This window comes from Delphinapterus leucas, chromosome 11 (assembly GCF_059928025.1).
Source record: "Delphinapterus leucas isolate spDelLeu-1000000601 "Yukka" chromosome 11, BTC_Dleu_Yukka2, whole genome shotgun sequence".
In the NCBI taxonomy this organism is placed as follows: Eukaryota; Metazoa; Chordata; class Mammalia; order Artiodactyla; family Monodontidae; genus Delphinapterus; species Delphinapterus leucas.
Genome location: NC_143139.1, coordinates 62,051,120 through 62,064,527, shown reverse-complemented (window position 1 = coordinate 62,064,527; position 13,408 = coordinate 62,051,120). Strand labels below are relative to the sequence as shown.

General features: G+C 36.4%; 1 protein-coding gene and 1 non-coding gene across 2 annotated transcripts in view; both read right to left on the bottom strand.

The window, feature by feature from the left end:
- The window catches only part of LOC149748041 (neuron navigator 3-like), a 659,075-nt gene that overhangs the window by 257,523 nt on the left and 388,144 nt on the right, over positions 1-13,408 (bottom strand). The gene's annotated exons all lie outside the window — the stretch shown is intronic.
- LOC115803527 (U6 spliceosomal RNA) lies at positions 9,606-9,712 on the bottom strand. Its single transcript, XR_004024268.1, has one exon. It is a non-coding gene; the product is annotated as a U6 spliceosomal RNA (small nuclear RNA).

Genomic DNA, 13,408 nt, shown 5'->3' with positions numbered 1-13,408 from the left:
GAACGTCAGTAGCAGAAGTGCCAAGCCTGGACTGTGCTTTCTGTGTTTTGGATTATCGAGAAGCCCAACATAGTTGGAGCAAAGTAAGCAAGGGTGAGAACCATGGGGACAGATCACTGTGGAGTTTGTAGAACACAAAAAGGGCTTCTGTTTTAATTCTGAGTGAAATGAGAGTTCCTAGAGGGTTATGGTGGAAGTGATACAAGATATGACTTGCTTGAAAATTTATAATGCATCAAGGTGATTGACCAGGTGATTCACATGTTTTGTATAATCCCAGAGTATTCAGGAAAAGGGAGATCAAGGAGAATTAATAACTAAGATCACATTGCTAATGAATCACAGAGGTAGAATTCCAATCCCATCTCTCTTTAAAAAGTCCAAGTCACCTTTTGGCATCACAAAAGGTGAGTGAAAAGAGTTTCATGGAAAACATTATGAAAATTATTGAATATGTATAGAAATATCAGGAGGACAAGAGCTAAGCACATCAGTAGACCCTTCTTTCAGTTTATGGTCCTTAATATTAAAGTCTGTACAATCATTGACTATGCGGAATATATAATAGTTAATGCTCAATATATGTTTAAAAAGTGAATACACAGTACTTTCGAATTATAGCGAGGAAGGCACATTTCAACATGTCAAGAGAGCAATACTGAGGCAGTGTGGTGGACTATAATTTTGTCTAAACATTTTTGCTGGTCCCCTCCCCTACAATCCAGGCCCATTGCTACAGGAAGCAATATTTTCCATCACATTATCATCAAGCTTGGCCATGTGACTGACTTTGGCTCATGAAATATGAGTGGAAAAGATATGAGACACAGGTCTCATACGAGCAGAAGCTGTTAAGAGCCAGCATGTAGTCTTACAATCTCTTTTTCCAATCTGTCACCATCTTGGCATGGCCCAGGAAAGGGTTGCCCCTCAGCTTGTGTCCCACCATGAAGGTACATGAAGGGGAGCCTCATACAATACTGAACATGAGCAAGAAATAAAGCTCTAACTTTGTTACTGTAGTATAAACTAGGAAAGGCCACCTAATAGACGTAAACGGTGTGTCCAATACATTGCAAACTGGGAGGTTTTAGTCTTAAGGCAGTAGTAACTGAAATCTTAAGCTAAGAGTGAAGTTAGGAGTTTCTAGCAAGTTAAATAACAAAGAAGAATCTTTTCAGGAATGACACAAATCTACTAAATGTCATTTTTTCTTAAATGGCAGGGAACAGTTAAAAAAATAGTGTAGCTGTATATATGTGCCACGTCTTCTTCATACATTCATCTGTTGATGTACACTTAGGTTGCTTCCATGTCCTGACTATTGAAAATAGAGCTGCAATGAACATTGTGGTACATGACTCTTTTTGAATTATGGTTTTCTCAGGGTATATGCCCTGAGTAGTGGGATTGCTGGGTCATATGGTAGGTAGTTCTATTTTTAGTTTTTTAAGGAACGTTCATACTGTTCTCCATAGTGGCTGTATCAATTTACATTCCCACCAACAGTGCAAGAGGGTTCCCTTTTCTCCACACCCTCTCCAGCATTTATTGTTTCTAGATTTTCTGATGATGGCCATTCTGACCGGTATGAGGTGATGCCTCATGGTAGTTTTGATTTGCATTTCTCTAATGATTAGCGATGTTGAGCACCCTTTCATGTGTTTGTTGGCAATTTGTGTATCTTCTTTGGAGAAATGTCTATTTAGGTCTTCTGCCCATTTTTGGATGGGGTTGTTTGTTTTTTTGATATTGAGCTGCATGAGCTGCTTGTAAATTTTGGAGATTAATCCTTTGTCAGTTGCTTCATTTGCAAATGCTTTCTCCCATTCTGAGGGTTGTCTTTTGGTCTTGTTTATGGTTTCCTTTGCTGTGCAAAAGCTTTGAAGTTTCATTAGGTCTCATTTGTTTATTTTTGTTTTATTTCCATTCCTCTAGGAGGTGGGTCAATAAGGATCTTGCTGTGATTTATGTCATAGAGTGTTCTGCCTATGTTTTCCTCTAAGGGTTTTATAGTGTCTGGCCTTACATTTAGGTCTTTAATCCATTTTGAGTTTATTTTTGTGTATGGTGTTGTGGAGTGTTCTAATTTCTTTCTTTTACATGTAGCTGTCCTGTTTTCCCAGCGCCACTTATTGAAGAGGCTGTCTTTTCTCCATTGTATATTCTTGCCTTATTACTCAGCCATAAAAAGAAACGAAATTGAGTTATTTGTAGTGAGGTGGATGGACTTAGAGTGTCATAAAGAGTGAAGTAAGTCAGAAAGAGAAAAACAAATACCATGTGCTAAGACATACATATGGAATCTTAAAAAAAAAAAAGGTTCTGAAAAACCTAGGGGCAAGACAGGAATAAAGATGCAGACGTAGAGAATGAACTTGAGGACACAGGGAGGGGGAAGGGTAAGCTGGGACAAAGTGAGAGGGCATGGACAAATATACACTAGCAAATGTAAAACGGATAGCAAGTGGGAAGCAGCCACATAGCACAGGGAGGGTGCTTTGTGAACACCTAGAGGAGTGTGATAGGGAGGGTGGGAGGGAGACGCAAGAGGGAGGAGATATGGGGATATATGTATAGCTGATTCACTTTGCTATTAAGCAGGAACTAACACACCATTGTAAAGCAATTATACTCCAAAAAAGATGATAAAAAAATAAGATAAAGTAAAAAAGAATTAGCCTTAAAAAAAATAGTGTAGCTGAAATGTACCTATTAACGATAGGTGGAAAGATTTGGTGGACACTGTATATGTCAAAGACGTCCAAAGTACATCTATATTTTGGTTATTAGGAGCTCTTTATTTTCAAATAAGAAAATAAGAATAATGCAAGATAATTACATAATAATTCAGAATGTCAATTTTAAACCATTACTGAAATACTCAATCTCAAAAGAAAGTCGACCAAGAATCTTTATATAACCTCCAGCCATAAAATATAGAGTTATGGATATTTCTTTTTTATATGACACTCCAGACTCATAAAGTACACAGCTCCTGAAGGAGCCTGTCTTACTGACATCACTGAATGTAACAAGAGAATGGCCAAGACAATCTAGACATTTCCAAGCACTCCTTTATTTCCATGTCCAGAATAATAAGGAGGACAACATACTGTGTGGAAAAATAAAAATACATGTTTCCTGGAGATAAGAGGGAATTGAAATTTTAAAAATAAATTTGACAGTCAAATAAGTATGACATACATAAACTTAAAAAGCCATATAAGCCAACATTCTGAAAGATTATTCTATCCTATAACGTTCTAATTTCTATAAGTCTACTTAATTTCCATAAACTCCTGTTTTCAATAACATTGGTAATAAAAATAAAGGCAAAATGCATTAAGAACCTACTGGGTGGCAGTAGTTGTGCATATTATATCACATAGTTCTCACACACCTCTATAAAGATGATACTTTTATTACCTCTATTTTTTAGGGAAAACAAAATGAGAATGCAAAAAGGCAAGTGTAGTTTGTGCCTGTTAAGTAACAGTGCTAGGATTCCAAAGTTGATATTTCTATTCCCAAGCCCATTCTAAGTTAGTAGTTTAGGATTTTTCCTGTGCTTTCCTATAGTGTATTAAGATATTTAAAGTAATTTTTATCCTTAAATATGTCTTAAAAGGATTTCTAATTTGACATTATTTTAACCCATTAATGTTACTCTCCAATAGCTTCTCAAAAAGGAGACTGTAACTCCCATCAAATAAAGGCAGAGGGCTTTGTACCCTTCAAATGCCCAGCACATAGTTGGTAGATGGTAGATATGGATGAGCAAACAGGTCAAAATATATGTAGCCTATATTAAATTAAAGTCATGTATTTCCTATTTGCAAGGCAGGAATAGAGACGCAGACATAGAGAACGGACCTGTGGACACAGAGGGGAGGGGGAGTGTGGGATGAATTGGGAGATTAGGATTGACATGTATACATTACCATGTGTAAAATAGATAGCTAGTGGGAACCTGCTGTATAGCACAGGGAGCTCAGCTTGGTGCTCTGTGGTGACCTAGAGGGGTGGGATGGAGGTCCAAGAGGGAGGGGATGTATGTAACATATAGCTGATTCACTTTGTTGTACAACAGAAACTAACACAACATTGTAAAGCAACTATACTCCAATAAAAAAAAAATAATAAAAGAAGAGCCTTATTAGAAAAAAATAAACTGGAAATTATTAATTGTGATATAAGAGATCTGCATCAATTTCAGAAATAGTCTATTAGGGAAAAAAAAAAAAAAGTCTGAGTAAAACAGATTTCAGGAAAAAGAGGCTTAGAAATACCAACATGGTGAGGTACGCATCTGTATGAAAAGGTTTACCTGTAGCTTACCTTCACAGCTAACTGAGAAATAAAGGAAAATTAAGTTATTGGGTTTTTGTTTTTTAATTCAGGAAAGAAACTTATCGTTTAGGATATCATATTTAAATCTTTTGATAAAAGATTCTCTATTCATGCCAACAATTTTCACCCAACACTACCTGATTACGTCTTTGAGTTTAGTGCAAAATCAGGAGCAAAGTAACAATATCATAAGGAACACGACTCTGGCAACACTTTTTTCCAAGGCAGAGGGAAAAAACCTCATAGCATCATTGGTCTCATGAGCAATACAGGCAAAGTTTCACATAAACAGCTAATTCATTGGAAGCACAGCCAAAAGGAACATTAACATTTTCCTGAGATTCTCATAAAGTCTCACTAATACCGGTTAACAGGCCTGCCTTCCTGCCTTTTTTAGTAGCAGCAAGAAACACGAAATTTTGATTAAGAAGCTTGCTTTCTGCAGCTACCCAATTTTAGTAGGTAAGAATTAGATATTCAATTAACCTCAAAGTCTGGGCTGTACAGAAACAGAGAACTACATTTGTATGCTACGAATTGAGACCATGGAAGAGAAAGACTAGGTAAAGGAGTTCTTTAGGAGCAATGAAGGTCACCATAATGATCCAATATAGGGAAGTGGTAACAGCCATTGCCTGTATTGGAGTATAGCTGTAAAAGAACTCTCACATATAGTTATTCCCTTCCCATGTGAGCATGAATGGGGAATTAAGCCAACAGATAATTCAGTTAATCTCTTTGACACTGGTTCCTTGTGACTGGAAGCTTTGGTATTCCTAATCCTGTGTCAAGATCAGCTTGAGGAGAGTGAAGGACCTGAGAGTTAATGGCCAAAATAGCGGCTCTAAATGGCTAAAACTGACAGAAAGGCAGGGTGATACTGAATGATGAGATGCCTGTGACATGCCTCTGGAGAAGCTCACTCAGAAATATATATCATTTCAGTGATAAACTAAAAATTATTAACTGTTTCTGAAACAAACAAGCTGTACTAGCCTAATTTTTTTCCATATGTGAAGACTCAAAATCACAGTTAATTATGTGGCGCTAAAAGTGGCACAAAATTTAGTGGCACTAAAAGTGACTGTCTTACCAATGTGAAAAATCTTGAATTTCTGTTAGTGAACCATGTGTAGAATGACGGAACATCTTTTATTTAATTCTTCTTTGAATATAATTCTATGCGTTATTACCTCAATAAGCACTCATTATCTTCATCTGTAAAATAATTTCACTTTAGACAATAATTTTTTATATAATGTGTACAACTTTCATGCTATTTCTTAAGAAGCAATTAGTTCAGTGTTGTAGAACAACAGTAATGGATCTCCCCCTCTTCTCTCTCCCTTTTCAACTAATCTGGGGCAAAGGATTAAAAAAGAATACAACATTTCATTTTTAATGCTATCATCATTCTCAATATGACCTAACCAGTAAAAACTACAAAATCAGCAGTAGATCCAAACCTAGGGATTGTCTTTAAAAAGAGAGAGAAGAGAAACACACATGAGCTGCATCCAAGAAGCTGTCATTAGACTTAGGGATGAAGTTCGCTTTTGGCTACTGCTAAGCTCAGCAATTGCTACTTCTCCACTTCTGACTGGGTATCTACTTTTAAAAGAAGAGATTTAGAGAATATTTGAAAAGGAATCTTCACTGTGAAAAGCTTGGTCATAAACTTCAATTGAAAAAACCATTTTATTAGGTGTCTACAATGTGCAAGGCAGGGAGCTCATGAGAATGATTAAGTAGTTTTCTCCACTGTGAAGGTCCTAGACACTCAATAAATATGAATAAATGGCTTTATTTGACAGGTAAAAGTTGGTCAGAATTCTTTTTTACTGTTTTATGTGGTTTCAATTTCTAGCCCCACGTAGCTCTTACAGAAGATTGAAAAATTTCCAAAGTATGGATGAACTGAGCTTACGAGACCTAAATTATTCATAAAATATGACTGAATGGTTCACATCTTAGAGATGTATTAGCACCTTCAGGTCACAGGGTTACCATTCAGTTTGCTAGATAAGAAGTAAAGACTAAGTCATTGACTAGGTAAGTTAGAGCAGGGTGACAATGAGGCCAGAATGTCAAAAGGTAACTCTCCGAAGACCCTAAATCCCATACTCTTGCCAAAAAGGAATGTAACTTGCATATTCAATTCTGAGAGATGAGGAGAAGAAGGAAGAGGCTACTCCGTGTCAATCCCTGTTCTAAGTCACTTACCTTAATCCTTCCAAGAGCTCCATGAGGTTGAAACTTCTGATGTCTCATTTTTACAGTTGAGACAACAGACTCAGGTTAAATAACTTGCCTGGGCATATAAGTGGTAGAGTCAGAATTCAAACTCAGGCAGTCTGGATCTAAATTCTGTTCCAGCCTTTTTAAATGGATTGCTTTGCATTCCATTAAACAGAGACATTTTGATGTGTCTTTACCTGCTTTTACCTATAAACTGAGAAAAACGGACTTGGCTAGATTTTTTTTTTTTTTTTAATAGCAGTGCCAACCCTGAACTTGTGGGTACTGGCACATTCAGGTAGCAGTTCTATCCCTATAAGAGCAACACAAACATCCTGTCTATATGTCTCTTTAGAGAATGTCACGCAAATAGTTTCCTCCCCAGATTCCAGGTCAAAATGGAGTTTGCTTCATGTTTTACACCAAAGACAGGACCTGTGCCAAGTTTAAATTAAGAACAAAAGTCAAAGTAATGGTGCATCAGTTGTGGGTTTGGCAATGGCAAGAAAGATAGCCTCAAAGAAAACTCATACCTTTTATGGAAACCAAATATTGACCACAATTGGCACACAGAAAACTGCACAGACAAACAAAACTGCTGGATAAACAAATCAAAATTACATAGGAAGCTGACACCCATTCTTTACAGTGGAAAACCAAAGATAAAAATGAGTCACAAATTTTATATTCTTGGAAAGGATAAATGTTCACCCATCTAGTAATACTCTTTAAAAATTTCCCTGAAGATGTCTAATATTCCCAATATTTTCTTTAATAACAAACTAAGAATACCTACAATGTGTTAATGTCACAGGACAATTGACTATAAACTCGGTTGTGAAAGAAAAAAACAAAACAAAACCATGACTTGAACAATGTGTCATTTAATAATACAAAATGTATTCCCAGATTCCTATAACATTTCTAGATTATAAAAAGAGTATGTGTATACTTGTGTGTGTCTGGATATTGGACTTGAGGGAGAAAAAAGTGTTCTTTCAACAATAGCTTTATCCAAGACTGGTATTTTTGAAGCAGAGAGGCTTATAAGGGCGTTAACACATCAGTCATCCTTTTTTGTCTCTTTTGTTACCCAGTGTCCTTATATTTCCTTTGCCCTGACCCACACCAAATTAGACTTTCATACACATAACAGATTCTGAAGAAATAAGAGGATCAATTTGTTCAAACTAAGATCTACTACATCTCTGTGAAACTCTAAAGAACAGAACCCATCTCCCTGAAAATAAACAAGAAGGAGAAAAAGAAAATTCTTACAATTTGCCATGAGACTGTAGGAATCACTAAGAATTATAAAGGCAGTCAGGTAGCCGAAGGCACCTTCATTTTCAATTCTAAGTGAACTACAGTGTAAAAAACTATAATCCTGTTATATATAGTTCATGAAAACCTTCAAAAGGGATAGACCGTCATTTCTTGTGAGTTCGGCGTTCTGCCTTTTTTGTTGTACTTCATTGCGTTGCTTGATTTGAGAAAAAAATCCACGTGAAGCTATTTCTGACTTTCCCTTTTTAAGGCTAACAGTATACCCCTTGTGATATGCTCCTTTATCACTTGACACTGTATCACAATTAAGTCCAATTCAGGCTTTAAATGGAGAGCCGAGGTCCAAACAACATGCTTTAAAATAGGCCCAGAAGCTAATCAAGAGTGAGACCCTCCAGTCACAGCCTATCTCAGTTCTTACCCAGGATTGTCTTTCTTTTTGCTTTCTCAAGTCTTAGATTTATATTCAAGAATCATGGCATTATTTATTATGGCATCAATAATGCCATAATCATGGCATCTTCGACTTTTAAAAGGAAAATAGAAGTTATTCCTTTCAGTCTCTACCGAACCAAAGATTCCTCTTTATTATATCTCTCTGGCAGTGGCTGCCCATGCCTTCCCAGGAGAATCAAGTCTGCTTCTTGAAGCTTTTACTTGAAAGAAAATAATTCCAGCATCTGTTCCATCGGCAATTTGAACATCTGAAGAAAACTGGTCATCCTCCAGCCTCGTTTGGACCCACTCTGTCATATTAAGCACTCTTCTTAAATCATGGCTCACAGACAGCAGCACAACCCTCTGGATGCGGCCTGCACATCACAGTGTGCAAAGTGTCTAGGAATTTTTTTTTTAATCTGTTTATTTTTTTGAAGTATAATTCATTTACAATGTTGTGTTAGTTTTTGGTGTAGAGCAAAGTGATTCAGTTATACTATAGGTAGGTAGGTAGCTAGATAAATAGATAGATTAATAAATAGGTAGATAGATATAGATATATATTCTTTTGCATATTCTCTTCCATTATGGTTTACTACAGGACATTGAATATAGTTTCCTGTGCTATACAGTAGGTCCTTATTGTTTATCTGCTTTATATATAGTAGTGATATCTGTTAATCACAAACTCCTAATTTATCCCTCCCTCACCCCCTTTCCTTTTTGGTAACCATAAGTCTGTCTTCTGTGTCTGTGAGTCTGTTTGTTTCGTAAACAAGTTCATTTGTGTCGTATTTTAGATTCCACATATTAGTGATATCATACAATATTTGTCTCTTTCTGACTTATTTCACTTAGTGTGATAATCTCTAGGTCCATCGATGTTGCTGCAGATGGGTAGTTCATTCTTTTTAATGGAATTAGTTCATTCTTTTAGTAGTATCCCATTGTACATGTATACCACACCTTCTTTATCCATTCATCTGTCAATGGATACTTAGGTTGCTTCCACGTCTTGGCTATTGTAAATAGCGCTGCTATGAACATTGGGGTGCATGTGTCTTTTTGAATTAGAGTTTTCTCCAGATATATGTCCAGGAGTGGGATTGCTAGATCATATGGCAACTCTATTTTTAGTTTTTTGAGGAACCTCCATACTGTTTCTCATAGTGGCTGCACCAAAATATATCCCCACCAACAGTGTAGGAGGGTTCCTTTTTCTCCACACCCTCTCCAGAATTTATTATTTGTAGACATTTTAACGATAGCCATTCTGACTGGTGTGAGGTAAAAATATGGAACACGACACGAATGTGCATGTCTTCCTTGCTCAGGGCCATGCCAATCTTCTCTGTATCATTCCAATTTTTAGTATACGTGCTGCCGAAGCGAGCACTGTCTAGGACTTCTCTTGATCTTTACCATGTTTCTATCGTGCCTAAGGTTTTTATTTTTTAGCAGCTGCTTCATACTACTGGCTCATATTAATCTTATAGTCATATAAAAATACCCAGATTCACTTTTTTAAAAAGCATCATTTGCCATCAAGCTGTGTTTCCATTACCTTAAAACTGTCCAAACTGGTTTTTACAATATTTACATTCAAATTTAATCCCATAATTTGACGCAATCCATCAGTTGAAGCTATTAACCTTGTACACTGATGTTCTCATCCATCACATTAATGCTCCCTCCCATATCGCTATCATCTGTTACTTACATACCTTTTATGACTTCATCTAAGTTTTAATATTTAAAAATGCTTTAAAATGTTAAACCCAGTCTCAGGGCTGAATCCTTCGTGGTCAGATCCTCAAATATCCCTCAACGTAACAGAATCGTTAGAAACAAAAAGTCCCGCCTTTTCCGTTTACAATTATATTTCCTTCTCTGTTCATCTGATGCCCATCAGTACAGTCTGGTTGGAATCACTCTCTTTAGAACTGTAGTTCATACCAAGTTTTCCTTCATCGTGCCTGTCATCATTAAAGAAGAACATCTCTTTTCAATAGCCCTGGGTAAGATTAGGGTGGGAGAATATTTCCCACTTCACTTTATGTCATTGAAAGTTTATTGTCAACACTGTGGGATGGCTTAACATCACATGTATCTTAACTTAAAAGGCCAACATGAATCTTACCGACCATCTTGAAATCGTGATATACAAAAATTTTTGCTCAACTAGAACAACAGAAATCTTGAATTTGACAACGAGCAAAGTAAAACACAAATTGACTGCAGTAACCAAATTGCTCGGGCAGATTTACAGAGACACCATCATGCCACTGAACAACTGATGACGTAATTTTCCATCTAGAATCCCAGATTGTATTTTACTGTAAAATTACAGGTAGGAAGTGATAGCACTAGGCCCTTCCAACATACTTTTCTATGATATCAAAGTGAAACAAATGATAATCCTGTTTTCTTTTACATGCTGCTTTCTGATTACTTTCCAAATATGGTTTAACAATTTTAAATGACCACTTTAATGTGTCAAACACTAAATAGGATTTATCCACTGGTCTTTATTTTTCTTAGGTGTAACTGCCCAAAATAGAATTAACAGACTTAATCTATTGCCACATAAATTTATTTTATAATTCAAGAAAATATTTAAAAAGAAGAAAAAGGAGTCTCTATCAAATACAGCAGTACACTACTTTCAAGGCATCAAATATTTTGGGAGACCATTATCATACCAGTCAAAATGTGATTGAGTCTGAAAAGTGTCCATTTAATTATTTTTCCAACTTTTAATAACTATTCAGACTATGACATTTAGCAGATCTAAGCAATAGAAATAATAATCTTGGAAAAATGAGTCATTTCATCTTTCCAAAGCACGAGAGTAGCTGAAATGCTATACGTGAGAAAAGAGTTCCCAGTTGGCTACTGTCTCAAACCTCAAGTCCAAAGGCAGAGAAATCTTCCTGCTTGGTATACAGGCAATTCTGTACTCAAAGTCATTAAGTCACCTTTGTAGCAGTAACTCACTGTCCAACTATATGATATTTTATAAGTATTTTCATTCCTCCAGTCTTCCTTTTCCCATCTCCTTCTCCAAATAGATTGGCATTTCTTGAAAGACAGATTATTTCTGTAATTTCTATATGTTTCTCATAGGGACTAAAACAGTATTAGGTATATAGTATCATATACCTATATACACACACACATACATATATACAGACATAGATACCTGTAGGTAGATTGAAAACAAGCTCTTTAACATCCAGGAGGCTAGGAAGTTCGTTTTGACAAGGATTGCAACACTGTTTATACTGATACTTTTTTTACCTTGACTTCTAATGGGGATTTCACACAAGTGTCCCTGGGCAACAACCTGTGGTTTTCAGGTAAATGCATTTTCAGATTGTCTAAGGCATATATACTATCTAGCCCTGTAAGAAAATGTTTGCCAACCTGGATTTAAGCAAAACACACAACACAGAGTAGCCCTCAACTAACAGGAGTAATGGGACAGAACTAGCCTGATAGATTTTCTCTTGACTGCTCTTCTACTGCTGTCATTATCAGCTTGCCAACTGGGCAACAGGTTACCACTCTTCACTAATGCCTCCTAATTATGTTCTTATATTTTGACCTTAAGTATTTAGCTAATCTTGTGGAGCTACACGGATTTCTAGTCTGTTTTCAGTATCAGGCCTTCCTGACCCCTGTTCCATTTTCCCATATAATTCCTTGGTCTCCTACACTTGAGAGTTCACTGTTGTCCCAGTTATTTTATTTTCCTTTGTCCCCCTCTGTCAAGGACTACCAGAAAGGTTGCAAAGCCACTGTAATGGACTCAGAATACACAGGTAACCACACCAAGACCTCTCTATGGCTCAGCAAGCCTTTAATTCTCTCCCGAATGACTCCTTATTGCATTCTCCTCCACAGTTGACCCCAAACTTTACCAACAAAACTTCTCAGTCTTTCTTCCTTCTCTCAGTACCCTCAAGTTATTCCAGGAATATTTACTGAGAAGATGGCCTTGCTTCTAAATTTACAGAGAAGATGATAACCCCTAGAAACAACACCTTGCAGTCTCCTTCCTCTCCACCTGAAGATGTGGCTGGCTTCTTCTGCATGTATCCTTTCACTGAGCTCTACCTTCCAAGGCTCCTGAGCTTATCCCCAGTCTTCTCATAGGCAATTTGTTCCATCAAAGGCTTTTTGCTGCTTTATCACTGTTTTTGTTTCTCACAATAATCCAACTGACTCAAACATTCCCAGCTTTCACAAGAGCCAATGATTAATACCTGGTTAAGTGGTGTAAATTCTTACTGGGATAATAAGAGGACAAGAGACAGCCTCAGTTTCATGCAGAATGAATGATGTAATACCACGAACAATGTGTTGGTTTTAGTTACTAACTCATTTGACAAAGTCTAATGATTAATATTAAAATCAGCAAAAATTACTGTAACACTAGCTTTTAACCAAAAGCAACACCTTAGTCCTAGATTATAAATTTTTTAAAATAAAATAGGGAGTTCCTCATCCCACTTATTTAACACCTCACTGCACAAAATAAGACACAGAAATACAGTTATTGTTCACCCCTTGAAATGCAACTCTTACACAGAAAGATGGAGCTACTTAGTATCCAAGGATATTCTCATGACCTATTTTAGAACCACTACATTCTTAAGTTCATATCTTCCAAAAAAGCCCATTATGATTTTTTAATTTTACATAAAATAAATATTATTATATTAGTTTCCTGACACACCTTCCCCTGACTTCTTTTTTTTAAAATTAATATACTATGAAAAACACTGAAAAAAAAAACCCACCACAATCAAAAACTAAGTATGGCAAAGAGCCTATATAAAATTTTAAGAAGTGCTATATTCTACAAGCTCCCTGAAATTAGGCTGAGGAAAAATAATGTGTCTTATATATGCTTCCACTTGTTAAACAGAGAAGTCCTTTCACAATACACGAGGTTTCTCACTTACTCCTATAGCTTTCTGTCTCAACTCAAAACTCAAAGTCTTGTGTTTCTGATTCCTAGGATAAATACCTAGGAGTGAAGTGCTGTGTCATTTGAGAGGTATACGCTTAATTTTATAATGATGGT